Here is a 26,488-nt window from a genome sequence, read left to right on the forward strand (position 1 = left end):
TTTGTGAAAATGCTTTTACTGGTTAGTGTTTCCTACATAATATGATTCAATGTAATGTATTCAATGCTTATACAATGCACAAAATGCTTAATCCGTTCTTCCGCATAAGCCCGCTGCCTTTTAACTGCTGAGTCTGAGGCGTATCTTATAGCTCCTGAGACACGTCAAGATTCGCAACGACCGTATGATTTAAACGCCATACCACAGAGAGACATTGTGCTCTTACATGTAGAACACGGCAGGCTTTTAATGAGGCTGCATTTGATTATGATACGTGAACGTATCCGCTCGTAACAGGGGACACACGTGAGGGCGCATGACGTCATAGCGCCTACAAATATTAAAAATTTGCGCTGCATCGAACTGTAAGTTCCGTTCATTTCTTTAACCGTAAAGTTAGTATGTTTGCTTTTCCTTCACGAAGAGGCAGCTGAAAGGGTTGGGATGAACTTTGTCACGGAGATAAGCTATACCTTGAGTTAACACATAGGCTGCTTCTTACTCTGAAGAAAATCATGGTTCCCGTGGGATGATCAACGTGAGTACTGTTCTGTGGGCAGATGACTGTAAAGTCATCCACAGAAGTTAAATACCAAATGGATGCATTACGTTTAGCCTAAACATTAGTTTTAGCTGTTTTGACAAACGAAATTATTGATATCAAGAACTCCTATCTTCCCAACGAAGTTGTCTTTCCAGTTCAAACGCCTGCAGTTCCCCTTGAAATCGGCCTTCTCGACCACTATAAATAAAACGACAAGGATTAGAAGTATTCATGTGGGTACACCATGCTTTTCACACGTACAGCTCTACATTGTCTGCTCGCGTGAAATCTCAGCATATACGCTGAAAGCAAGTGGTCAGATGGTTCAAATGGCTCTAAACAGTATGGGACTTAACATCTGAGTCATCAGTCCGCTAGAAGTAGAACTACTTAAACCTAACCAACCTAAGGACATCACACAAATCCATGCCCCGAGGGAGAATTCGAACCTGCGATTGTAGCAGCAGCGCGGTTCCAGACTAAAGCGCCTAGAACCGCTCGGCCACAGAGGCCGGTAACAAGTAGTCTCGCAACGTTGTTTACAGACGCATATCACAGTAGATTTATGGCTCTCCATACACACTAAGACAATTATGATCTTTTCCGCGTTAGGCATGTCGCAAACAGCTGTCTTGTGACAGCCAGAGCGAGAGCACCAGCAGCAGCGAGTACTGTTTGTATAAAGCGTTTATTTTGCATTTTGGTTACGACCTTCCACTAAGGAAGGGATTCTATTTGTGTTTATCTGCTCTGCATAGTAACTAACAGTTCTTGATAAAACTTTACGTAGTTTTCGTGTTAGATTTCTTAGTGTTTTCTTGATCATTTGGAACAGAAAGCGCTCTAAAACCGTCTTTGTTTGTTTCGCGGCCGTTAGCCACTAGTCACTTGAATCAGCAGTTGTCTTGTGACAGCCAGAGCGAGAGCACCAGCAGCAGCGAGTAGTGTTTGTATAAAGCGTTTTTGTACTTATTTGCTGCGCTTAGCTTTTAAATAGTTTTTCTGGGAAAACCTAGCGTAGTTTTCGCGTCTCGTATTTCAGTGAGTGTTTCTTGATTATCAGAGTAGCTCATCAGAAGATTATCTTGGGAATTTGTCACCGTATAGGGTAGGGTAAACATAGTCATGTGTAGGGACTGTGGTTGTTGTGAGCGGACGCAAGGAGAATTGGCCACTCTTCGGGGGCAGGTGGAGGCTTTGTCTGTTAGGCTCATCGAGCTCGAGGCGCAGGCGTCGGCTCGTAGTGGCGTTGGGGCAACTGTGGTGAGACCTATGCCTACTTCGGTGACCTTGGAATCACATGGAGCCCCTGATGTCGCTGCGTCTTCCGGCAGTGAGCATCTTACCGGTCAGCCATCACTCCAGGGTGAATGGCGGACAGTGGTGGGCTCGCGCGTGCCTGGCCGAAAGGCGAAGGTGGGATCTGGCCGCGTGGCAGCTGCCTTACCCCTTTCCAACAGGTACGGGGTGCTTCCTAGTGGTGATGACATCGTTTCCGAGCCACCACAGGATGCCTCGCCTGTTGGGCCAGTGGCCGATTCTCCGGCAAGGTCCCGACAGTCACAGAGGGCGGGCCTATTAGTTATAGGGAGCTCCAACGTTAGGCGGGTTATGGAGCCCCTCAGGAAAATAGCGGGTAGGTCGGGGAAGAATGCCAGTGTGCACTCGGTGTGGTTGCCGGGGGGTCTCGTCCGTAATGTGGAGGAGGCCCTTCCGGCAGCTATTGAACGCACTGGGTGTGACCGGCTGCAGATAGTAGCACATGTCGGAACGAATGACGCCTGCCGCTTGGGTTCTGAGGCCATCCTTGGTTCCTTCCGGCGGCTGGCTGATTTGGTGAAGACAACCAGCATCGCACGCGGAGTGCAAGCTGAGCTTAATATCTGCAGCATAGTGCCCAGAGTCGATCGCGGTCCTCTGGCTTGGAGCCGTGTGGAGGGTCTAAACCAGAGGCTCAGACGACTCTGCGACTATAATGGTTGCAAATTCATCGACCTCCGTTATTGGGTGGAGAACTGTAGGGCCCCCCTAGACAGTTCAGGCGTGCACTACACACCGGAAGCAGCTACTAGGGTAGCAGAGTACGTGTGGCGTGCACACGGGGGTTTTTTAGGTTAGAGGGACCCCCCCTTGGGCGAAACGATAAAATACCTGACGGCTTACCAGAGAGGACATTATCATCGTTGATAAAGAACGTCCGTCCTCAGAGACCAAAAACAGGAAAAGTTAACGTAATATTGGTAAACTGCAGGAGTATCCAGGGCAAGGTTCCTGAATTAGTATCTCTTATTGAAGGAAATAGTGCGCATATAGTATTAGGAACGGAAAGTTGGTTAAAACCGGAAGTGAACAGTAACGAAATCCTAGACACAGAATGGAATATATACCGCAAGGATAGGATAAACGCCAATGGTGGAGGAGTATTTATAGCAGTAAAGAATTCAATAATATCCAGTGAAGTTATTAGCGAATGCGAATGTGAAATAATCTGGGTTAAGCTAATTATCGAAGGTGGGTCAGATATGATAGTCGGATGCTTCTATAGACCACCTGCATCAGCAACCGTAGTAGTTGAGCGCCTCAGAGAGAACCTGCAGAACGTCGTGAAGGAGTTTCGTGATCATACTATTGTAATAGGGGGAGACTTCAATCTACCAGGTATAGAATGGGATAGTCACACAATCAGAACTGGAGCCAGGGACAGAGACTCTTGTGACATTATCCTGACTGCCTTGTCCGAGAATTACTTCGAGCAGATAGTTAGAGAACCAACTCGTGATGCTAACGTTTTAGACCTCATAGCAACAAATAGACCGGAACTTTTCGACTCCGTGAATGTAGAAGAGGGTATCAGTGATCATAAGTCAGTGGTTGCATCAATGACTACAAGTGTAATAAGAAATGCCAAGAAAGGAAGGAAAATATATTTGCTTAACAAGAGTGATAGGGCACAAATCGCAGAATATCTGAGTGACCACCATCAAACGTTCATTTCTGAGGAAGAGGATGTGGAACAAAAATGGAAAAAATTCAGAAACATCGTCCAGTACGCCTTAGATAAGTTCGTACCGACTAAGGTCCAAAGCGAGGGGATAGATCCGCCGTGGTATAACAATCATGTACGAAAGGTACTACGGAAACAAAGAAAGCTTCATCATAGGTTTAAGAGTAGTCGAATCATAGCTGATAAGGAAAAGCTGAACGAAGCGAAAAAGAGCGTAAAGAGAGCAATGAGAGAAGCATTCATCGAATTCGAACATAAAACATTGGCAAACAATCTAAACAAGAACCCTAAAAAGTTTTGGTCATATGTAAAATCGGTAAGCGGATCTAAATCCCCTATTCAGTCACTCGTTGACCACGATGGCACCGAAACAGAGGACGACCGAAGAAAGGCAGAAATACTGAATTCAGTGTTCCGAAACTGTTTCACTGCGGAAAATCGTAACACGGTCCCTGACTTCAGCCGTCGCACGGACGCCAAAATGGAAAATATTGAAATAAACGATATCGGAATTGAAAAACAACTGCTATCACTTAGTAGCGGAAAAGCATCCGGACCAGACGAGATACCCTTAAGATTCTACAGTGATTATGCTAAAGAACTTGCCCCCTTTCTATCAGCAATTTATCGTAGATCGCTGGAAGAACGTAAAGTACCTAGCGACTGGAAGAAAGCGCAGGTCGTTCCCATTTTCAAGAAGGGTCATAAATCAGATGCGAATAATTATAGGCCTATTTCGCTTACGTCAATCTGTTGTAGAATAATGGAACATGTTTTGTGTTCTCGTATTATGACGTTCTTAGATAATACAAATCTCCTTCATCATAACCAACATGGATTCCGCAAACAGAGATCATGTGAAACTCAGCTCGCCCTATTTGCCCAAGAAATTCACAGTGCCGTAGACACTGGCGAGCAGATTGATGCCGTATTCCTGGACTTCAGGAAGGCATTTGATACGGTTCCGCACTTACGATTAGTGAAAAAAATACGAGCTTACGGAATATCGGACCAGGTTTGTGATTGGATTCAGGATTTCCTAGAAGAAAGAACACAACATGTCATTCTTAACGGTTCAAAATCTGCAGATGTAGAGGTAATTTCGGGAGTACCGCAAGGACCTTTATTGTTTACAATATACATAAATGACTTAGTTGAGAACATCGGTAGCTCCGTGAGGCTATTTGCAGATGACACGGTTGTCTACAAGAAAGTAGCAACATCAGAAGACTCGTACGTACTCCAGGAAGACCTGCAGAGGATTAATGCATGGTGCGACAGCTGGCAGCTTTCCCTAAACGTAGATAAATGTAATATAATGCGCATACATAGGGGCAGAAATCCATTCCAGTACGATTATGCCATAGGTGGTAAATCATTGGAAGCGGTAACGACCGTAAAATACTTAGGAGTTACTATCCGGAGCGATCTGAAGTGGAATGATCACATAAAACAAATAGTGGGAAAAGCAGGCGCCAGGTTGAGATTCATAGGAAGAATTCTAAGAAAATGTGACTCATTGACGAAAGAAGTAGCTTACAAAACGCTTGTTCGTCCGATTCTTGAGTATTGCTCATCAGTATGGGACCCTTACCAGGTTGGATTAATAGAAGAGATAGACATGATCCAGCGAAAAGCAGCGCGATTCGTCATGGGGACATTTAGTCAGCGCGAGAGCGTTACGGAGATGCTGAACAAGCTCCAGTAGCGGACACTTCAAGAAAGGCGTTACGCAATACGGAGAGGTTTATTATCGAAATTACGAGAGAGCACATTCCGGGAAGAGATGGGCAACATATTACTACCGCCCACATATATCTCGCGTAATGATCACAACGAAAAGATCCGAGAAATTAGAGCAAATACGGAGACTTACAAGCAGTCGTTCTTCCCACGCACAATTCGTGAATGGAACAGGGAAGGGGGGATCAGATAGTGGTACAATAAGTACCCTCCGCCACACACCGTAAGGTGGCTCGCGGAGTATAGATGTAGATGTAGATGTAGATGAAATGATTTGCTCCCTTCTTGGCACATTTCGTAATTCGCTACTCCTTCACCTATATTTTTTTCCTTAAGTAAACGAGTGAATTGTGAGCGACAGGTATTATGTCAGCTTGTCCCATCTTCTCAATTAATAATACTTCTTTATAAATAAGTGTTTAATTGCGGTAACACCGTAGGAGCGGCTAAGGTGTGACACAAATCGCAGCAAGCGTATCTTTTGTCACTCTACTGACTGGTTTGATGCGGCTCGCCACGAATTCCTTTCCTGTGCTAACCTCTTCATCTCGCACTTGCAACCTACGTTCTCAATTATTTGCTTGACGTATTCCAATCTCTGTCTTCCTCCACAGTTTTTGCCCTCTACAGCTCCCTCTAGTACCATGGAAGCCATTTCCTCATGTCTTAGCAGATGTCCTATCATCCTGTCCCTTCTCCTTATCAGTGTTTTCCACATATTCCTTTCCTCTCCGATTCTGCGTAGAACCTCCTCATTCCTTACCTTATCAGTCCACCTAATTTTCAACATTCGTCTATAGCACCACATCTCAAATGCTTCGATTCTCTTCTGTTCCGGTTTTCCCACAGTCCATGTTTCACTACCATACAATTCTGTACTCCAGACGTACATCCTTAGAAATTTCTTCCACAAATTAAGGCCGGTATTTGATATTAGTAGACTTCTCTTGGCCAGAAATGCCTTTTTTGCCATAGCGAGTCTGATTTTGATGTCCTCCTTCCTCCGTCCGTCATTGGTTATTTTACTGCCTAGGTAGCAGAATTTCTTAACATCATTGACTTCGTGACCATCAATCCTGATGTTAAGTTTCTCGCTGTTCTCATTTCTACTACTTCTCATTACCTTCGTCTTTCTCCGATTTACTCTCAAACCATACTGTGTACTCATTAGACTGTTCATTCCGTTCAGCAGATCATTTAATTCTTCTTCACTTTCACTCAGGATAGCAATGTCATCAGCGAATCGTATCATTGATATCCTTTCACCTTGTATTTTAATTCGACTCCTGAACCTTTCTTTTATTTCCGTCATTGCGTCCTCGATGTACAGATTGAAGAGTAGGGGCGAAAGGCTACAGCCTTGTCTTACACCCTTCTTAATACGAGCACATCGTTCTTGATCATCTACTCTTATTATTCCCTCTTGGTTGTTGTACATATTGCATATGACCCGTCTCTCCCTATAGCTTACCCCTACTTTTTTCAGAATCTCGAACAGCTTGCACCATTTTATATTGTCGAACGCTTTTTCCAGGTCAACAAATCCTATGAAAGTGTCTTGATTTTTCATTAGCCTTGCTTCCATTATTAGCCGTAACGTCAGAATTGCCTCTCTCGTCCCTTTACTTTTCCTAAAGCCAAACTGATCGTCACCTAGCGCATTCTCAATTTTCTTTTCCATTCTTCTGTATATTATTCTTGTAAGCAGCTTCGATGCATGAGCTGTTAAGCTGATTGTGCGATAATTCTCGCACTTGTCAACTCTTGCCATCTTCGGAATTGTGTGGATGATGTTTTTCCGAAAGTCAGATGGTATATCGCCAGACTCATATATTCTACACACCAAAGTGAATAGTCGTTTTGTTGCCACTTCCCCCAATGATTTTAGAAATTCTGATGGAATGTTATCTATCCCTTCTGCCTTATTTGACCGTAAGTCCTCCAAAGCTCTTTTAAATTCCGATTCTAATACTGGATCCCCTCTCTTTTCTAAATCGACTCCTGTTTCTTCTTCTATCACATCAGACAAATCTTCACCCTCATAGAGGCTTTCAATCTATTCTTTCCACGTATCTGCTCTCTCCTCTGCATTTAACAGTGGAATTCCCGTTGAACTCTTAATGTTACCACCGTTGCTTTTAACGTCACCAAAGGTTGTTTTGACTTTCCTGTATGCTGAGTCTGTCCTTCCGACAATCATATCTTTTTCGATGTCTTCACATTTTTCCTGCAGCCAGTTCGTCTTACCTTCCCTGTACTTCCTATTTATTTCATTCCTCAGCGACTTGTATGTCTGTATTCCTGATTTTCCCGGAACATGTTTGTACTTCCTCCTTTCATCAGTCAACTGAAGTATTTCTTCTGTTACCCATGGTTTCTTCGCAGCTACCTTCTTTGTACTTATGTTTTCCTTCCCAACTTTTGTGATGGCCCTTTTTAGAGATGCCCATTCCTCTTCAACTGTACTGCCTACTGCGCTATTCCTTATTGCTGTATCTATAGCGTTAGAGAACTTCAAACTTATCTCGTCATTCCTTAGTACTTCCGTATCCCACTTCTTTGCGTATTGATTCTTCCTGACTAATTTCTTGAACTTCAGCCTACTCTTCATCACTACTATATTGTGATCTGAGTCTATATCTGCTCCTGGGTGCGCCTTACAATCCAGTATCTGATTTCGGAATCTCTGTCTGACCATGATGTAATCTAATTGAAATCTTCCCGTATCTCCCAGCCTTTTCCAAGTATACCTCCTCCTCTTGTGATTCTTGAACAGGGTATTCGCTATTACTAGCTGAAACTTGTTACAGAACTCAATTAGTCTTTCTCCTCTTTCATTCTTTGTCCCAAGCCCATATTTTCCTGTAACCTCTTCTTTTACTCCTTCCCCTACAACTGCATTCCAGTCGCCCATGACTATTAAATTTTCGTCCCCCTTTACATACTGCATTACCCTTTCAATATCCTCATACACTTTCTCTATCTGTTCATCTTCAGCTTGCGACGTCGGCATGTATACCTGAACTATCGTTGTCGGTGTTGGTCTGCTGTCGATTCTGATTAGAACAACCCGGTCACTGAACTGTTCACAGTAACACACCCTCTACCCTACCTTCCTATTCATTTGAATCCTACACCTGTTATACCATTTTCTGCTGCTGTTGATATTACCCGATACTCATCTGACCAGAAATCCTTGTCTTCCTTCCACTTCACTTCACTGACCCCTACTATATCTAGACTGAGCCTTTGCATTTACCTTTTCAGATTTTCTAGTTTCCCTACCACGTTCAAGCTTCTGGCATTACACGCCCCGACTCGTAGAACGTTATCTTAGATGCTCATGTTTATTACACCGCCAAGGGACCACCCATATTGAAATGTGATATAAATTTCTTGAGGCCTCTACCCGTTCCTGAGAAAAAGTGTTTTTAATAGTCGGACTGACAGACAGACGGACAACAAATTGATCCTTTAGGATTTATGTTTTTACGGACTGACATTCGGAATGTTGAAAAGGGTCATGAATTCAACAGAAGTCTATCACAAGTGTACACTACCGGTCATTAATAATGCTACACCACGAAGATGACGTGCTACAGACGCGAAATTTAATCGACAGAAAGTTGATGCTGTGATATACAAATGATTAGCTTTTCAGAGCATTCACACAAGGTTGGTGCCGGTGGCGACACCTAGAACGTGCTGACATGAGGGCAGTTTCCAACAGATTTCTTATACACAAACAGCATTTGACCGGCATTGCCTTGTGAAACATTGTTGTGATGCCTCGTGTAAGGAGGAGAAATGCGTACCATCACGTTTCCGACTTTGATAAAGGTCGGATTGTAGCCTATCGCGATTGCGGTTTATCGTATCGCGACATTGCTGCTCGCGTTGGTCGAGATCCAATGACTGTTAGAAGAAAATGGAATCGGTGGGTTCAGGAGGGTAATATGGAACGCCGTGCTGGAACCCAACGGCCTCGTATCACTAGCAGTCGAGATAACAGGCATCTTATCCGCATGGCTGTAAGGGATCGTGCAGCCACGTCTCGATCCCTGAGTCAACAGATGGGGAACGTTTGGAAGACAACAACCATCTGCACGAACATGTCGACGACGTTTGCTACAGCATGGACTATCACCGCGGAGACCATGGCTGCGGTTACACTTGACGCTGCTGCATCACAGACAGGAGTGCCTGCGATGGTGTACTCAACGACGAACCTGGGTGCACGAATGGTAAACGTCATTTTCTCGGATGAATCCAGGTTCTGTTTACAGCACCAACATGGTATTATCCGTGTTTCGCAACATCGCGGTGAACGCCCATAGGAAGTGTATATTCGTCACCGGCACACTGCCGTATCACCTGGCGTGATGGTATGGGGTGCTATTGGTTACACACCTCGGCCACCTCTTGTTCGCATTGACAGCACTTTGAACAGTGGACGTTACGTTTCAGATGTGTTGCGACCTGTGGCTCTACCCTTCATTCGATCCTTGCAAAACCCTACATTTCAGCAGGATAATGCACGCCCGAATGTTGCAGGTCCTGTACTGGTAATTCTGGATACAGAAAATGTTCGACTGCTGCCCTGGCCAGCACATTCCCCAGATCTCTCACCAATTGAAAACGTCTGGTCAATGGTGGCCGAGCAACTGGCTCGTCACAATACACCAGTCACTACTCTTGATGAACTGTGGTGTCGTGCTGAAGCTGCATGGGCACCTGTACCTGTACACGCCATCGAAGCTCTGTTTAATTCAATGCCGAGGCGTATCAAGGCCGTTATTACGGCCAGAGGTGGTTGTTCTGGGTACTGATTTCTCAGGATCTATGAACCCGAACTGCGTGAAAATATAATCACATGTCAGTTCTAGTATAATATATTTGTCCAATCATCTGCATTTCTTCTTGGTGTAGCAATTTTAATGGCTTGTAGTGTAGTTATGGCGGGCAAAAGCAGGAAAGTGTCTGAAGTCAGCGGAGGCGCGCCGCCTCCCGCGGAGGACTGTTATTCCTCAGCGTTGCGACACTGGCGCCGCTCATTGTTTTCGTTATTGGCCTGCCGCTTAATAATGGCGCCAGAGGCCGGCGGCTTGGCGGCGCTGAGTGCCGGCGCATTGTTCGCGGCATTCCGTCGGCGCGCGACACCGGATTCTGATTGTGTGGCTGCCGCCTGGCTCACGGGAGCGCAGCACTCTGCTATGCCCCCCTCCCCCACGCCCACCACCGCCAAAACCTCTCTCTGGCGCTGTGACGTATACAGGCCTGTCGCATAATGCTAATCCGCAGAGTGTACGTGCACGGGCGGTTCTGCGAGGCGCGAGATTCATACGCACCTTTGAGCGCAGCCGCCGAGCAGCTGCGTTGTCGCCACTCTGTCGCCCCTAACAAACCTTCTGACAGTCGCCGGTCAGCCATTAGCGCTGCACGTCCTCTGATACTTTAACCTGCGGCGCCGCCCGACAAACGAAATGACTGGGCCAGCGGAGCGTTCAATTCGATGGCGCGAGTACGCTGTACGCGCGCGGCTGCGGGGCGCGTGAATTAACATTGCGCTGCAACGTTATTCCAGCAGCCGGGGATCCCAGCCGGTGCCCTTAAGCGGGCAACGGCCGCACTTCGCTCACATAATACTCTTGTGTCCGTTCGTGCTGCACAAAAGCGCCAGTAAACCTGCGTAAATGCGGACTCGCAGCACTGGTTGTATACGTGTGCAGTGGTTGAACAAAATAATGGCAAAGAGTGAGGCTGGTACGAATAAAGTGCTGAACCAGCTCCCTCTGGCGGGCTCCCTTGTAGAGATTAAAGAAAAAAGAATCGTGAATAACAGAAAGCAGAATTATATATTATTCTTTGTTGAATACCGGATGAACCAGAACTCGACCGACAACTTTTCGGAGGTTGTTGAGGGGCATTTTCTGGCTATTTCCGTATATGGCAGATGCGGTCTTCGGTAGCTCAGTAGAGAGTAAAAAGGTCATTATGAGTTTCTCCATTTGTTACCACAATTGCCTTTCTTTCTGTGGAAACACTTTCACAACTGTGAAAAAGCCTGTAACAGGCAATCACCAGTTCCGCGAATAGCGTTGTCATACCATTTTCCCCTTGCATTCAGTGAAACCCTAGACGAGATGTATTTGGTCTGGTTATTCGCCAGTGCCGTATTCATACTGCTATGCATCGCTGTTATCGAACTAACACTGCCTGAAGAAAACTCGAGACAGAATCGAGCAGTACTCAATGCGTGCTTGAGAGCCAAAAGTAATGTAGGCCTTACTGTTGTTTACAGCAACTACCGTGACTGAGTGGAACACGTTTCCTTCCAAACGAGACACAGAGCACGTACCGTCGACATGCACACTGTTGTGCAGATATTTTCAATGCAGTATCGACACAAGGGGTAAGAAATCAAACGAAATGGTATTATGTACGTCTGCAGGCTTACGTGGCCGTTGTCACTGAAGGTAATATCTTCTGGGTTATGAAGCCGCGTCTTACTTCTTCTACACGAATTTCTTCTTGACCTTGGATTGTCCACGGTTGACGGACCCGCGTCAAATATCAGTGCCGCGTTCTCTCCTAAAGGGGTAGTTTTGCCGCGTTTATGCTGGAGAAGTGATTTTTTTGGGGGAGGGGGAAGGGCGGGGGGGGGGGGGGGTGAGGCATCTGACTGGTTTTATGCGGCCCGCTAACGAATTCCTTTCGAGTGTCAACCTCTTCATCTCAGAGTAGCACTTGCAACCTACGTCGTCAATTACTGTGGATTATTGGGTGTTATTGAGTGAAATTCCTGTGGCTACCACTGTAGGTCCATCGTCACTGGATTAAGTATTCCAGCTCTTGCGCCGGAGAAAAGTTATTGGTTAAATTTCTTCCCGCTGCTATTGGTAGGCTACCGCCATTGGGGAGAAGCGAATCGATCGGAACAAGAGAGGGGGAACGTTTCCTAAAAATAGTATTGTCCACGCCGGTGGCTTGTTTTTATTGCTCGCATAGCGCGGCCGCGTATTCACTACGGATGGCGGGGTTCCACGAAGCCGGACGCCTGTAGCCGTCCTCTCAATTGTAGTTTCATACGTTCTTAGAAATATCAGGTGCTTTTCGGACTCTTCCTCTATCATTGCTGGTTTCCTTAGGCTGCACACCTATGTTATTTAATCATGTCAATGCCACATTTCTCTAGATTATCCGCCACCATAGACGTCTCAGTTTGTTTTATGCGCGTGTGGTGTTCGTGTTTCTCCATACCTTTTTAACACTCCTTCCCATTTCGCCTACATACACTTTGCCGCAGCCAAAGGTTGTTTCATAGACGCCCGCAGTGTGAAGGTAATCTGGCGCAGCTGTTTTCCATTGTAAAAACAAAAAAAAACAAAACAAAAAAAACCTGTTTTGACACACAAAATCTACTTTAATTATCCTATAAAGAGCCACCGGAGACTAAAAGGTTCTTATAGCAAAATACTTTGAAAACATCCCTGAATCACCGCCGAAACTTTCTCTATAGAGTTGTGGTTGACAGTGTATATGGGCCAATGATACTGTAGACGGAGAAGATACCCTTCCAAGAAATCGCTGAAGCATACAGCACACGATAATGCGTTGGCACTCTACGAGGTCAGTTCAAAAAATTCCAGAAAATTTCGCGCCAATGGTGTGTTGGAGCAAAATACGGTTAACATCGCTGCACACACCTGTGTTTAACGTGTAAGTGCCAGAAGTTTTATTGTTGTATGTCTGTTAGTTATTGTTCAGTGCTGTATTGAGTAGCACGTTGCGTCGCACAGTTTGCGAATTTCGAGATGGCAGAGCTAGAGAAGCAACGCATCTGCATTAAATTTTGCGTAAAACGTAAGAAAACGTTTACAGAGACCCACCAAATGATGGAGGAAGCCTACGGTGATGAGTGTTCAAGCCGTCCTCGGTGTTACGAATGGTTCAGACGGTTTAGAAATGGGCGGACTGGAGTTAAAGATCACCTTTGTTCAGGACGCCCTTCGACATCTACCGAAGGATTAGTTCATCATGAATTAGTGACACTGTAACAAACTATTAATCGGTGGTATTATTGGGACGTGTTGCAACATCTTCGAGGAAATGTGCGAAGGTTCAAATGGCTCTAAGCACTATTGGGCTTAACATCTGAGGTCATCATTACTCTAGACTTAGAACTACTTAAACCTAACTAACCTAAACACATCATACACATCCATGCCCGGGCAGTATTCGAACCAGCGGCCGTAGCAGCAGAGCGGTTCCGGACTGAAGCGCCTAGAACCACTCGGCCACAACGGCCGGCCGAATTGTGAGAAGGAAACGACCTGAAATGCGGCGAGACAATTCATGGCTCTTGCAGCACTATAACGCATCCGAACATTCATTCCTGCTGGTGCGTCACTATTGCTCGAAAGACGAAATCACTGTCCTGCCTCATCCTCCATACTCCCAAGACCAGGCCCCCGCGAACTTTTTTTATTTCCAAATTTGAAAGGACGAAGATTTTGAACGATAGACGATATAAAAGGAAATTCGCAGACGGCACTTCGCGCGATGCAACAAGATGCATACCAAGATTGCTTCCGGAAGTGGAAACGGATTTGGGAGTAACGTATCAACTGTGAAGGACGTATTTCGGAGACCAAGCACTGTAAGTAAAAGATAAGCTCAGAAAAATTTTGTAGAAAAAGTTTTGGAATTTTTTGAGCTGGCCTCGTATCTACCACAAATTAATACTCACGCCAGTGTTTCTTGGTGGATTTGCGTCTTTATACAATGCATGCACAACATTTCGCGTGGTCCTGAACGACTGGTAAACAGCTGGGTTATTGTATTTCATGTAGTTTTTGTGACTTTATCAGTGCCATATGAGAAAACTGATAACTTGAACGTTTCATGAGTTTATACTATCAATTAAGATTTTAATAGTAGCTGCAATACAATAGTGCAAATCGTTTTCTTAGGCAATCATGGCTCTCAATTTTATATAGAGGTAGTCACATGTAAACTATTATTATACCATCCAATCACTAAATTGTTCTTCCGTCCCCGTAACAGTAAAAACACAAGCTGACAAAAAAGTAAAGCAGTCAGAAGACATGGTCTGATGTCAATGTAACTTCGTACATGTACGCTCCATCAACACACATATTGCAATTCCGTGTGACAGGAACGCCGCCAGAATAAATTAGTGCCATTTGGCTTAGTATTGGTGCCAGGTATGTAGGATATATGAGGGACGTGAACAGCGTCAGATGTCATTACGAAGCACATGGAGATGCTGTATATCCATGTGATATAGCGTAATCAGCAAGTGTTTTAAAGAGACCACTTTGTGGGTCTCCATTCTGCCGACTAGTCGAATTGTTTAATATCCAGATTGTTAGGTCATTTGGATGTGGCAGTGGCCCGACGTTGGACCGCGTGGGAACGCAGAGAGCAGGCTTATTCGTCATCAAAGTTCCCCTCTACCACGTATGACGAAGACAAGTGAGGATCACTGCATTGTGCGCCAAGCACATCCTAACCACTGTACATTTGCGCTTGCCATCTGCAAACAAGTAATAGGTTCCACAATTGACTCTCAGCAACATTTGGCGTGGTCCTGAACCACTGGTCAGAGATTAGCAAACAGCTGGGTTATGGTACTTCAGTCCCATGCGTAGGTTGTCGTTCACACTGCAAATCAAATGGCTGCGCTTGGAGTGGTGCCGTTAGCGGTAAGCATGGAATTCTGCTGAACGGCGTCGCACAGTTTCAGGGACAAATCGCGGTTGTGCAATACCCCGGATAAGCATCGCCGGCGAGTATCGCCGGTCCTGGGGCAACGTCCCGTTCTCCTAATGTGAGGTGCAGTCGTCTTACTCCTCGCATCGGGCATGACTTCAGCTCAGGGATGAAGTTAGTGAGGGAACTCTGACGGACAAGATTACGTCAAGGACATCCCGCGTCTTCATGTCTTAACTCTCATGCGACAAATGTTCTCCACACATGCTACGTATCTTTATGAACTGCCAGCGTTATGTTAAGGTACTCTCGTGGGCAAGAAGATCTGTCTCTGATAGATCACATGTGGGACCTGCTCGAACGTAAGCTCCGTTCCATTGCCTGTATCCATGACATCACGCTCCGGCCACAAGAACTGTGATCTGCTTGGCTCAGGAGAGAATACAGTGAATTCATGATAGCCTAACCAACGAAATCACTTAATGCATCCAGGGCAAAGTGGATGCAACGTCTTACTGGTAAGTGGGCTAAAAAGTGTTGTGTGTGAAATCTTAAGGGACTTAACTACTAAGTTCATAAGTCCCTCAGCTTACACACTGCTTAACCTAAATTATCCTAAGGACAAACACACACACCCATGTCCGAGGGAGGACTCGAACCTCCGCCGGGACCAGCCGTACAGTCCATGACTGTAGCGCCTGAGACCGCTCGGCTAATTCCGTAAGTGGACTCGTACTGCCAAGCTTTTTTGTAAACTTTGTTAAGTTTCATTTTGTTTCCCCCCCCCCCCCCCTCACCTTTCTAGTGTGTCTCTCACTTTTGTCAGGCAGATATGTTTCGCATTCACCACCGTTACACTGATAATATAAAAAATCTATATAAGTTCTTATGATGTAAATAAACTCATACGAGTATTCACGAATAAGTTGACAACAATGATTGAATGATGCTTAAAAACGTTTCCCGTTTTGCTAGATCGTAAATAAACTCATACGAGTATTCACGAATAAGTTGACAACAATGATTGAATGATGCTGAAAAACGTTTCCCGTTTTGCTAGATCGCTGCTCTTCTCCATCTTTCTGTATCTTGTGCTAATCTTTCCATCTCTATGCGACGACTACATCCAGTACCAGAAATAGCGTGTTGTACAGATTGTAGACCCTGTCTACCGTTACCATTTTTCTTTTTCGTACAATTCACAGCGTTAACTATTCCTAGACGTTATGAAGGCAATTACCTGTACCTTCTGTGGTCTCAGAATCTAAACATTCAAGATAAGGAATATGAAGTAATCGTTTTGGGTTAAGCACTGAGAATCTGTAGTAAAGACCGCTCTTTGAATAGGAGTTGATGAATGTTCGCTATTTTTATTGTTGGCTGAATCGTGGTTCTGGTAAAGACCACTTTCTCATTGTTTTCCTGTTAACTTTCGTTTTAAGCGATTGTAAAGCACTATAAAGAAGAGATATGGTTTTTTATTGAACAGAGTGACTTGAACCGGCCGCGGTGGCCGAGCGGTTCTAGGCGCTTCAGTCCGGAACTGCGGGACTGTTATGGTCGCAGGTTCGAATCCTGCCTCGGGCATGGATCTGTGTGATGTCCTTAGGTTAGTTAGCTTAAGTAGCTCTAAGATGTAGGGGACTGATGAGCTCAGATGTTAAGTCCGATAGTGCTCAGAGCCATTTGAACCATTTTTTTTTTTTTTTTAGAGTGACTTGTCAGCACTGTGCTGTCACAATGACGATCAGCTGGCATCCGACGAATGTAGCTGATGACCAACGCAAGAAGTATAATCTGATGCATGTGGAGCGCCTATTGACTGATTAGAATTTTGTTGTAAAGAAACGGTAACAGGTAGCATGTGTAGCAGTGTGGCGAAATGTACTGTTTGATTAAACAGTTTTGGCGTTGTTTGGTGAACCCTCACAAGGTTTTCTTTTTACATTTGTAATTACTTCGACTCATGAATAACGTGATGAATGGAAAAGTAACCGCTCTGTCTATAAGAACATGTGAAATGTGCGTCAACTTTACCCATTTCTGACGTATGGAGAGAGGCGGGCAATGCTGAAACTCTGAACTCGCATTTGAGAGAACGGTGGTTATAAGCGACGTCCAGTAGTAAACACGTGCATGTTTACTAGTAAACACTTACAAAAATGGCTCTGAGCACTATGGGCTTAACTTCTGAGGTCATCAGTCCCCTAGAACGTAGAACTACTTAAACCAAACTAACCTAAGGACATCACACACATCCATGCCCGAGGCAGGATTCGAACCTGCGACCGCAGCGATCGCACGGCTCTAGACTGTAGCGCCTAGAACCGCTCGGCCACTCCGGCCGGCAAACACTTACACGTTTAGTGGTTTCCGTAACTTGTGAATGGAGGAAAGAAACCGGTTACACCACTCTGTGATCAGTGTGCATATTAAAATTCACTTTCCATTTAGGTCACAAAATGAATTTATAACTGTGCTTCACACATTTCGGCTTATCCCATCTTTCGACGAAAGTCTTTCAACTTAAAGACATAGAGTTCAGACTCAACTGAGTAATTAAGTACAACACCAGTTAAGAAACGCTTATCACTGTGAGTTCTGTATCCTTAAGTCCAAAGGCTTGCATCAGAAATGGCGTCAGTCGAAATGCAATGAAGAGTAAATTTTGTGATAAAGAAGGGTGGCCTACATTTTAATTCCGTAAGCTTAATCAGTTGAAATAATTCCTTTGAAAAGGACATGACCCGCTTCCGTCCTCACGTGTCCGCCGTTTGAGTGTGTACCCCGTCCATAATGACCACGTCGTTGACGAGAAGTTAAACTCTAATTCCCCTCTTCCAGAATCTGACGTAAAATGTTATTCCAGGTCTCTTCTAAGCATGAATCCAACAATCGTGTCACCCAGCCCATGGGGCATTTCCAGATCCAGAATGTATCATAAACTTCTATTTGAAACCAAAACCTCAATAGCTACCTCTCTCGTATTCATTATGCAGTCTTTTCTCACTACATCGTGAATTATTTCAGCAACTTCCTGTGTGGTGCGTTCAGCTGTCTGACGTATGTGGTCACTATCCTCAGCACATGTTTTGAAATAACTTTTAAGAAAGTAGGTTTTAATGGATTTGGACCAAACTGGCAGTTATAAGCTTGTGATGTAAGACAGATGCTGGGACAAGAAATGTTCAACTGCTACTTAAAAAGAGATTTATTGTACTAAACACCAAAAACTGTGAAATCAATATTACAACTTCCTGAAGTCTATTGTAATTTAAGTAAAGCATTCATTCACTTTAAGTACAAAACCATGACAGTTTAATTAATCTTTCTAAATTTAACGAGGCCTTGAGATGAATAAAAACTTCAAAAGCTTTCGTAACTTTAAAATTCTTTAAGTAAAACTACATAATGAACTAAGAAAACAGAAAGATATTTCAAAATTTATAATAAGAAAATTACTTGAAAGGTAAGCAATAAAATCTCAAAACTATATCAACTACTTTGACAGTAACTGCAACGTCCTGCTCACATCATTGGTGCCACATCTATGCCTAAAATTTGGGCCTTACATCAATTTCATTCTACCAATTTCTCCTGTAACCTAAATAATAGTAATATTACTGGACAATAATAAGGAAACTTGAAAGTAGATTTAATCTTTTAATACTTAAAACCACCAGCGTTTGACATAATTAACTGAAGTTTTCTTCCTTTGATTTTGAACAAAGAATTTAAGTCACCAACAACAATTTTAAATAATATGAAAAGGAGCAAAGAATTAAGTATAATGATAAATTTAATTGCCAGAAGTACCTTGTGCGATACCTGTGCTTTAATCAAAAGTTGCACCGAAAAGCAATAGAAACCGCAAATAACACGTCAGCAACAGACAATGGATGACACCACAGTTTACTATCGATAGTAAACAGGGTTAATACACAAAACGGAGAAACTGTAACAATTAGTAAATTACAATATTTCTATATAGCACCTAAACCACTTGGTGTACTGTCCTGTTTAAAATTAATAAATGGTCGTTTTGTTGCGTTTCTACGAGAACGCTGAAACAATCACTTATCTGAAAAAAAAAATATTGCAAGATGGAACCAGGATTGCTATTCTCGCATAAGTAAACTACAACACGTGTATTTAGAACAAAGCAAGTGCTTTCTAAGTGTCAAACTCTCACTGCATCATCCAGCGTTAGGGCAGTTGCTCTACTCCCACAGATTACAACACACTTAGAGGCCATCCAGAGCTGGCCGCGTTGCTCCCACTCACGGCAATAACTTCTTTCACAAGCTGAATCTGCAGAGGCGCCTTCAGTAGGGAAACAGCTGCAATCACATTTACCGAGAGCAGCGATTCAGGCTTCCAACTAAGCCAAGATAGCACACAGCGACTGGCAGACTCGGAGACACTGCGTACTTCGTTCCGCCGGGCAGAGCGCAACACCGCACCTACAAAAGCGACTCCTCACTGGACGCAATAAAAAGCTCCACAGCGTTACTGTGGGCGGCTCGGTGGCTCCACCTCTACTCTCAGCAGGGAAGAGCGTTCAGTCAGCGGTTGCTCCACGCGCACTCCGAGTTCGTGCACTCACTGTTTATCTCCAAGACGCTGGTCTGTCTCTGTCTCCCCTATCTCCTCTAGTAATCAGGGCTCTGAAACTAGTGCGACATTTCAAACAAAGATAACTACACACACTAAAGAAAAGTCAACTGCGAAAGAGCTCAGTCTGTATGCTTCAACTTTCGTTGTTCCGTTACCATGTTGAAATACCAGTTTAACTAAACTAAAATATCAAATGGGAAGATTACCAAATTTGCTGGCCCAAACAATGACAGAGATGTTTGTTTGTGATGAACTTCATCAAGCAAGCGGATGCTTTTCTGCGAAGATGACAATGCGTTTTCTGACGCGATGCATACAAGGCATTTTCTTTTCCTAAACGTAAAGCATGTGTCCTGAAGGTTTTGCTTAAGTTTCTGCTACATTCTGTACTGCTGAAACTATAGTATAGTTAACATGGTTGTGTTACTGAACTCGCTTAATGACATAACTTTTTTATTTTACCGCCACGTACAGAATATTCCATTAATAGCCAATTGACATTATAAACGATCGTTCAGGATGGGAGTGCTACTGTATAATGCTTTACAGAGATGAAGGCGTTCGACGTAGTTCCGCATTGTCATTTAACGAACAAAATACGGGCTTACAGAGTTATCACGACAGATTTGTCATCATATCCAGCGGTTCCTTGCAGATATACCACCGTAGAAGGCTATGCTTCATTCTTAACGGAAAATAACCGACGTATTTAAAGGACATTTTATAACTACCAGAAGCGAGTGTGACAGAGACATTGCTGTTTTCACTATATATTAATGACGTAGTGAATGACGTTGGTCTGCTTGAGGTTTTTCGCTCACGACGTTGCTATCAGTATGATGGTTCCTCTCGAAGATTGCAGTGAAGAGCATGACGACCTACAAAGAAGATACGTTTGGTCGAGGGACTGGCAGTGAAATCTGAACGTAAATACGTGGAGCGTATCGTGCTTATGTTGGTGAAGAGGTACACTATTCAGTAAACGGTTTCCCCACCTCTCTTCCAGTCTGTTGTACAGTGTTTTTAGATCGTAAGGCTCTACGAATTTGTCTATGTAGCCGTCCATCTGGAACACCCTCCTCAGATGTTCTAATTCTTCGTAGAGAACCTTTTCGTCAGGAAGGTTGCGAACCCTACGTATCAGCATATTAGTTTTGAGGGCAGGGTAGTGATAACTGTCAACGTGCTGGTATACCTCGGTGTTCGTATTCTCTCGTATGCGCTGTGGTTCAATGCGTCGTCAGATCTTCTCTTTTACCAGGTCATACAGAAAGAGAAGCGCACCACCCGTTTCGACGTCCGTGGTAAAACTGATGTCATGGTGTATGGAATTGAGAGGTATTAGGATATCATTCAGTTCATCTTTTCCACCTGGTTAAATGACGAACCTGGTGTCGACATACCAAAAAAGAAAAGAACAGGTTTGTTTCCACAGGAATAATTCCAGGGCTTTCGTCTTGAAATTTTCCACACCGAGGCCGGCGACAATTGGAAAGCGGGTTTCCCTTGGCTGCACCTTCCGTCTACTCGTAGTAAGCAACGTCGAAAACAAAATGTATCGACCTCAAGACATGCCTAAAAAGATTCATAGCTTCTAGGTCCAATTTCTGGGCGTAAGCTCCATTACTGTTTCATTACAGTGTCGGCGATAAATAACTACAAACTGCATGTATCGAATAATACTTAGGAGTGACCACATGGAGAGATCTATAGTCACAGTACCCGTGTCACATTATAAACTGTTCATGTTTTTCTATCCCTATTTCTCTCTTCCTTCCATCTCATCTGCTAATCGCACTCTATTATCTCTCTACCTTCCACTGACAAGTGAACGCCTTCTCCACGCAGACTTTTTCTGTGTTGCTGACACATATTTTTGTTTGTTTTTCTCACTCACATTCAAAAATACGTAACGAGTATATTGCTTAACACAGTGTTAATGAGACTGACATTTCTTAAATTTTGTATATTACCGTTTCTATCATTATTAAAGAGGGTTTAATAATTCGTCACCTGATGTTATCTACGTTTACATAGATATTCCTCAAGCCACCGTAAGATGCGTGGCGAAGAGTAACGTATTCCACTGTATTCTGCAGTGTCGTAAATGCACCATAAAATGACCTGTCAGTGTAGCCTACCATGTGTCCTTGCGTCCTCACTTCAATACCTGACTTGCTGCACAGCCTAAAATAAGTATTGAGAGCTGGCTGGTACCACGCTCACTTGAAGGTACTTACCAAACTAGAAACATACTAGTCGTAATAGCAACTATAATTACACTGCAAATGAAGTAAATACTGATTTAATGTTGCTCAGCAAACTGTCCTCAGTCATCAATAGAAATATTTTCACTTATACACCGAACATCCACTATACTGTCCATATACTATACAGTTTATAATTTATGGCTAGATATAAAAGAGTGCCTGAAGAACCTACTCTTGCCAACTGCATAAACAAATAAATAAAGTGTTGTAAACAAATGAAGTGTAGGAAAACCAGGAATCGGGCCGAAATTTAGTAGGCAATCTCAAGAAAATATTTTTCATCCACGAAAGAAACTTGCGAAACCAGTTCTTGTGTACTGTTCATCAGTCAGAAATCTTGCCGGGCTGGATTAATAGAAGAATGTAGAAGATCCAACCAAGAGCGGTTCGTTTTGCTTATATTAGTCGGTAGAATCACTATGAGATTCAATTCATCCAAGAAAGAAACGGTCTATTGACACACAGTCAACATGGGTTTACAAAACATCGTTCCTGTGAAACACAACTAGCTCTTTATTCGGATGAAGTGTTGAGTGCTATTGACAAGGTATTTCAGATCGATTCCGTATTTATGGATTTCCGGAAGGCTTCTGACACTGTACCACACAAGCGGCTCCTAGTGAAATTGCGTGCTTATGGAATATCGTCTCAGTTATGTGACTGGAATTGTGATTTCCTGTCAGAGAGGTCACAATTCGTAGTAAATAACGGAAAGTGATCCAGTAAAACAGAAGTGATTTCTGGCGTTCCCCAAGGTGGTGTTATAGGCCCTTTGCTGGACTTTATCTATATAAACGATTTGGGAGACAATCTGAGCAGCCGTATTCGGTTGTTTGCAGATGACACTGCCGTTTAGTCGTTTGTCGACTAATAAAGTCCTCAGCAGGTCAAAACAAACTGCAAAACGATTTAGAAGAAATATCGGTATGTTGCGAAAAGTGGCAGTTGACACTAAATAACGAAAAGTGTGAGTTCAATGAGTGCTAAAAGGAACTCGTTAACCTGCGGTTACACGATAAATCAGTGCAATCTAAAAGCCGTAAATTAAGCTAAATACCTAGGTATTACAGTTACGAACAACTTAAATTGGAAGGAACGGAGTGGCCGAGCGGTTAAAGGCGCTACAGTCTGGAACTGCACGACCGCTAAGGTCGCAGGTTCGAATCCTGCCTCGGGCATGGATGTGTGTGATGTCCTAAGGTTAGTTAGGTTTAAGTAGTTCTAAGTTCTAGGGGACTTATGACCACAGCAGTTGAGTCCCATAGTGCTCAGAGCCATTTGAACCATTTTTTTTTTTTTTGGAAGGAACACATAGAAAATGTTGTGGGGACGGCTAACCAAGACTGCCTTTTATTGGCAGGGCACATAGAAAACATACCTATGTAACATATCTAATAAGGAGACAGCCTGCTCTACGCTTGTCCGTCCTCTTTTAGAATACTGCTGCGTGGTGTGGGATCCTTACCAGATAGAACAGACGGAGTACATCGAAAAAGTTCAAAGAAAGGCAACACGTTTTGTATTATCGCGAAATATGGGAGAGAGTGTCACAGAAATGATATAGGATTTGGGCTGGAAATCATTAAAAGAAAGGCGTTTTTCGTTGCGACGGAATCTTATCACGAAATTGGAGTCACCAACTTTCTTCTCCGAATGCAAAAATATTTTGTTGACACCGACCTACATAGGGAGGAACGATTAGCACGAGATAATAAGGGAAATCATAGCTCGTACGGAAAGATATAGGTGTTCATTCTTTCCGCGCGCTATACGAGATTGGAATAATAGATAATTGTGAAGGTGGTTCAATGAAACCTCTGCCAGCACTTGAATGTGATTTGCAGACTATCCATGTAGATGTCGATGTAGAAATGACTTCTGAAACAAGACCGATCCTTGGGTATTGTGATCAGCCTGGGACCCTTACGAATTTCGAGTAACAGAAGACATAAAAGAGATCTAACTAAGAATGGCGAGTTTTGCTGAGACTCATTGGGGCAATGTGAAGAAAATGTATTTCATTCACGAAAGAAATAATTTACAAAACAAGTATAAGACCGATTTTTGTGTATTGTTCATCAACCTGAGACCCCTACGAATTATGAGTAACAGAACAGTTAAAGAAGGTCGAACTAGGAACAGCGCCTTTTGCTGAGACGCATTTGGACCATCTGAAGAAAATTCAATTCATTCACGAACGAAGTTACTTGCAAAACAATTGTAAGACCGATTCGTGGGTACTGTTCATCAGTCTGAGACAGTTACCACGTTAGATTAATAGACGGGATAGACAATACGACCAAGAGTGACTCTTTCCGACACAGGATTGTGCATTTAACGTGAGACCGTTATGGAGATGCTCTACGAACTGCAGAGGCTGGCGCTACAAGACAGGTGTTTCGTATCGTGGAGAGATTACTGTTGAAATTCCGAGATCGTGCTTTCCAGGAAAATCGTGCAATTGAATACGCCTCTCTAAATGACAACGGCGCGAAAATCAGAGTAAGTAAAGTCCATGCAGAGGTTTACCAATCAATATTTTCCCACATGCTGTTCTCGAACGCTAGGAAAAAATAGTGAACGTGAAATACCCTCTGTCACAGACCATAAGATGGCTTGCAGAGTATAGAAGATTATCATGGGTTGGGCACTGCATTAGTTGCGTGTGAAGTGGCGAAGAATGCGCAACATCCGTCTTAAATAATTTTGAGAAACCGAAGAGACCCTAAATCATGGCGTTTTGGTAGGGTTGTGAACAAATTCTCATTGTTTCCTCGCACGGTAAACAACCACTGGTTTCCTGCAGCTTGGAGCAGTGTGTGTCCGTTATTTGAGTCCATCCCCTGCATACTACATAATTGCGAAAGTTTTAATGCCACGCATGTTCGCCTATGATTATGCATCACGAATAATTTCCTGTATAAATATTTGTCATGTTTCTGTGGCCGCGAATTGATTTTTGTGCTAATGACGACGTGACGCACCAACATCAAACCGCGTTTCCGTGCGTTTGTTCAGCTCCGCGCTGCAGGTGTAAATGCGTATTTCGTCTCGATGAATAATATGCATTCCCGATTCATTCGATGTACTTACAAAATCGAATTGCTAGTTAACAAAGAACCACTGGTTCCAGTACTGTGAACATTTGTTTGTTTGTGGGTCGACACAAATACCTATATGAGTAAGGAATATCCTTGTGAGTGTATTGTGACATAGATCTTGGGGAGTATGGATGTCTTCTGTTCTGGCGGCAGTTGTGAGTAGACATGATATTATTGTCATATAGATTAGCCTCTTATCTCTGCAACGAACAGTGTCTAGGGACACTAATGGGAAACCCAACCCCTTACTCTGTCAGGTACTTGTGTTAATAGATCACAGCAATGTGGTAGTCACAGTCGTTTGAATTTCACAGAATGTAGACACATCACAAGTGAATGTCTTAAATTTAAAAAATTTAAATTAACCGTCCCTGAACAGACCCAGCATGAACGGTGATCCACTCTCATTTCACAGTACATCTAGTTTTGTAGTTTCGTAGGCTTTCTCACCCGGTGTCGATGACAATAAAATTTCTAGGTTGCGCACCGCATAATGTTGCTAAATGGTGCGTGAAAGTTAGGGCTACGGCGGCAACTGGACTTCGCAGCAGTACTGATGAGAAATTAACTGTAACATACTGTCTTCGCTCCAGGCACTACATCCCTACATTTACGAAAAAAGTGCGCAAGTAAAGTTCTTCGTAAGAGTCGACATCGAGAATGGTGACGAAAGGAGTTGTCTTTTTATTAACTCAAATAGTGGTGGCAAAAATTCATCGTCAAGTGTGCATTAAACCGATCTCTCGGAACTACAACAAAATTAGACACACTTCCTTCGTGACAAACTGTATTTTGCGATTTACGATGACTTCCTTGGTCCTACTTCAAAGACATTTATCACAAGTAACATAGTTCTCATTCGAAACAGCATTTCAGTTCACTGAATAAATACTAAGAGTAATAACGCTCTTCACAAACTCTTAGTCACATAGTTTGATCCAGAAAAGACATCCACATTTTTAATAAAATCCTTCTGCTCCGCTGACAAATTCCTTAGCAAAATCAGTTACTGTATATATCAACCATATCACATTCTACAAATACGTCTGACATTACCGTAGCTAAAGTGCAATAGCGCGATTTTTTTTCGATTTGATGACTATTGACTACAATAGTACTTACGCATGTACACTCATGTCAGAGGTAAGGATCTTAATGTTTAAATTTTCCATATCCGAGAGAAGCATCTTAGTAAGGTTCTGTGAAAAAAACATTAAAATCTGTCTTCTTTTTTAATATTCCACAAGGTTTTCTCATAGTGACTTCAATAATACACCTCGATGCTGACCCTATCGTGACCAAGTAATGAATCAGAGCACACACTGTTCTCTGCATTATCTGTTGAATTTGCACTCAACTTTTAGAAATTATCACAAACTGCAATGTGACAACACGATTATTTGTCACCTGCCTGGGTAGCAAAAATAAAAACGTGACTATGTTGGGAATATAAGTTCTGTAAATCTCAAAAGAC

The 26,488-nt window shown here is 43.4% G+C and overlaps 1 protein-coding gene across 1 annotated transcript in view; it reads left to right on the forward strand.

Annotated features, from left to right (window-relative positions):
- Positions 1-26,488, forward strand: part of LOC126122489 (acid sphingomyelinase-like phosphodiesterase 3a) — a 538,383-nt gene that overhangs the window by 51,604 nt on the left and 460,291 nt on the right. The gene's annotated exons all lie outside the window — the stretch shown is intronic.

This window comes from Schistocerca cancellata, chromosome 1, assembly GCF_023864275.1.
Source record: "Schistocerca cancellata isolate TAMUIC-IGC-003103 chromosome 1, iqSchCanc2.1, whole genome shotgun sequence".
Classification (NCBI taxonomy): Eukaryota; Metazoa; Arthropoda; class Insecta; order Orthoptera; family Acrididae; genus Schistocerca; species Schistocerca cancellata.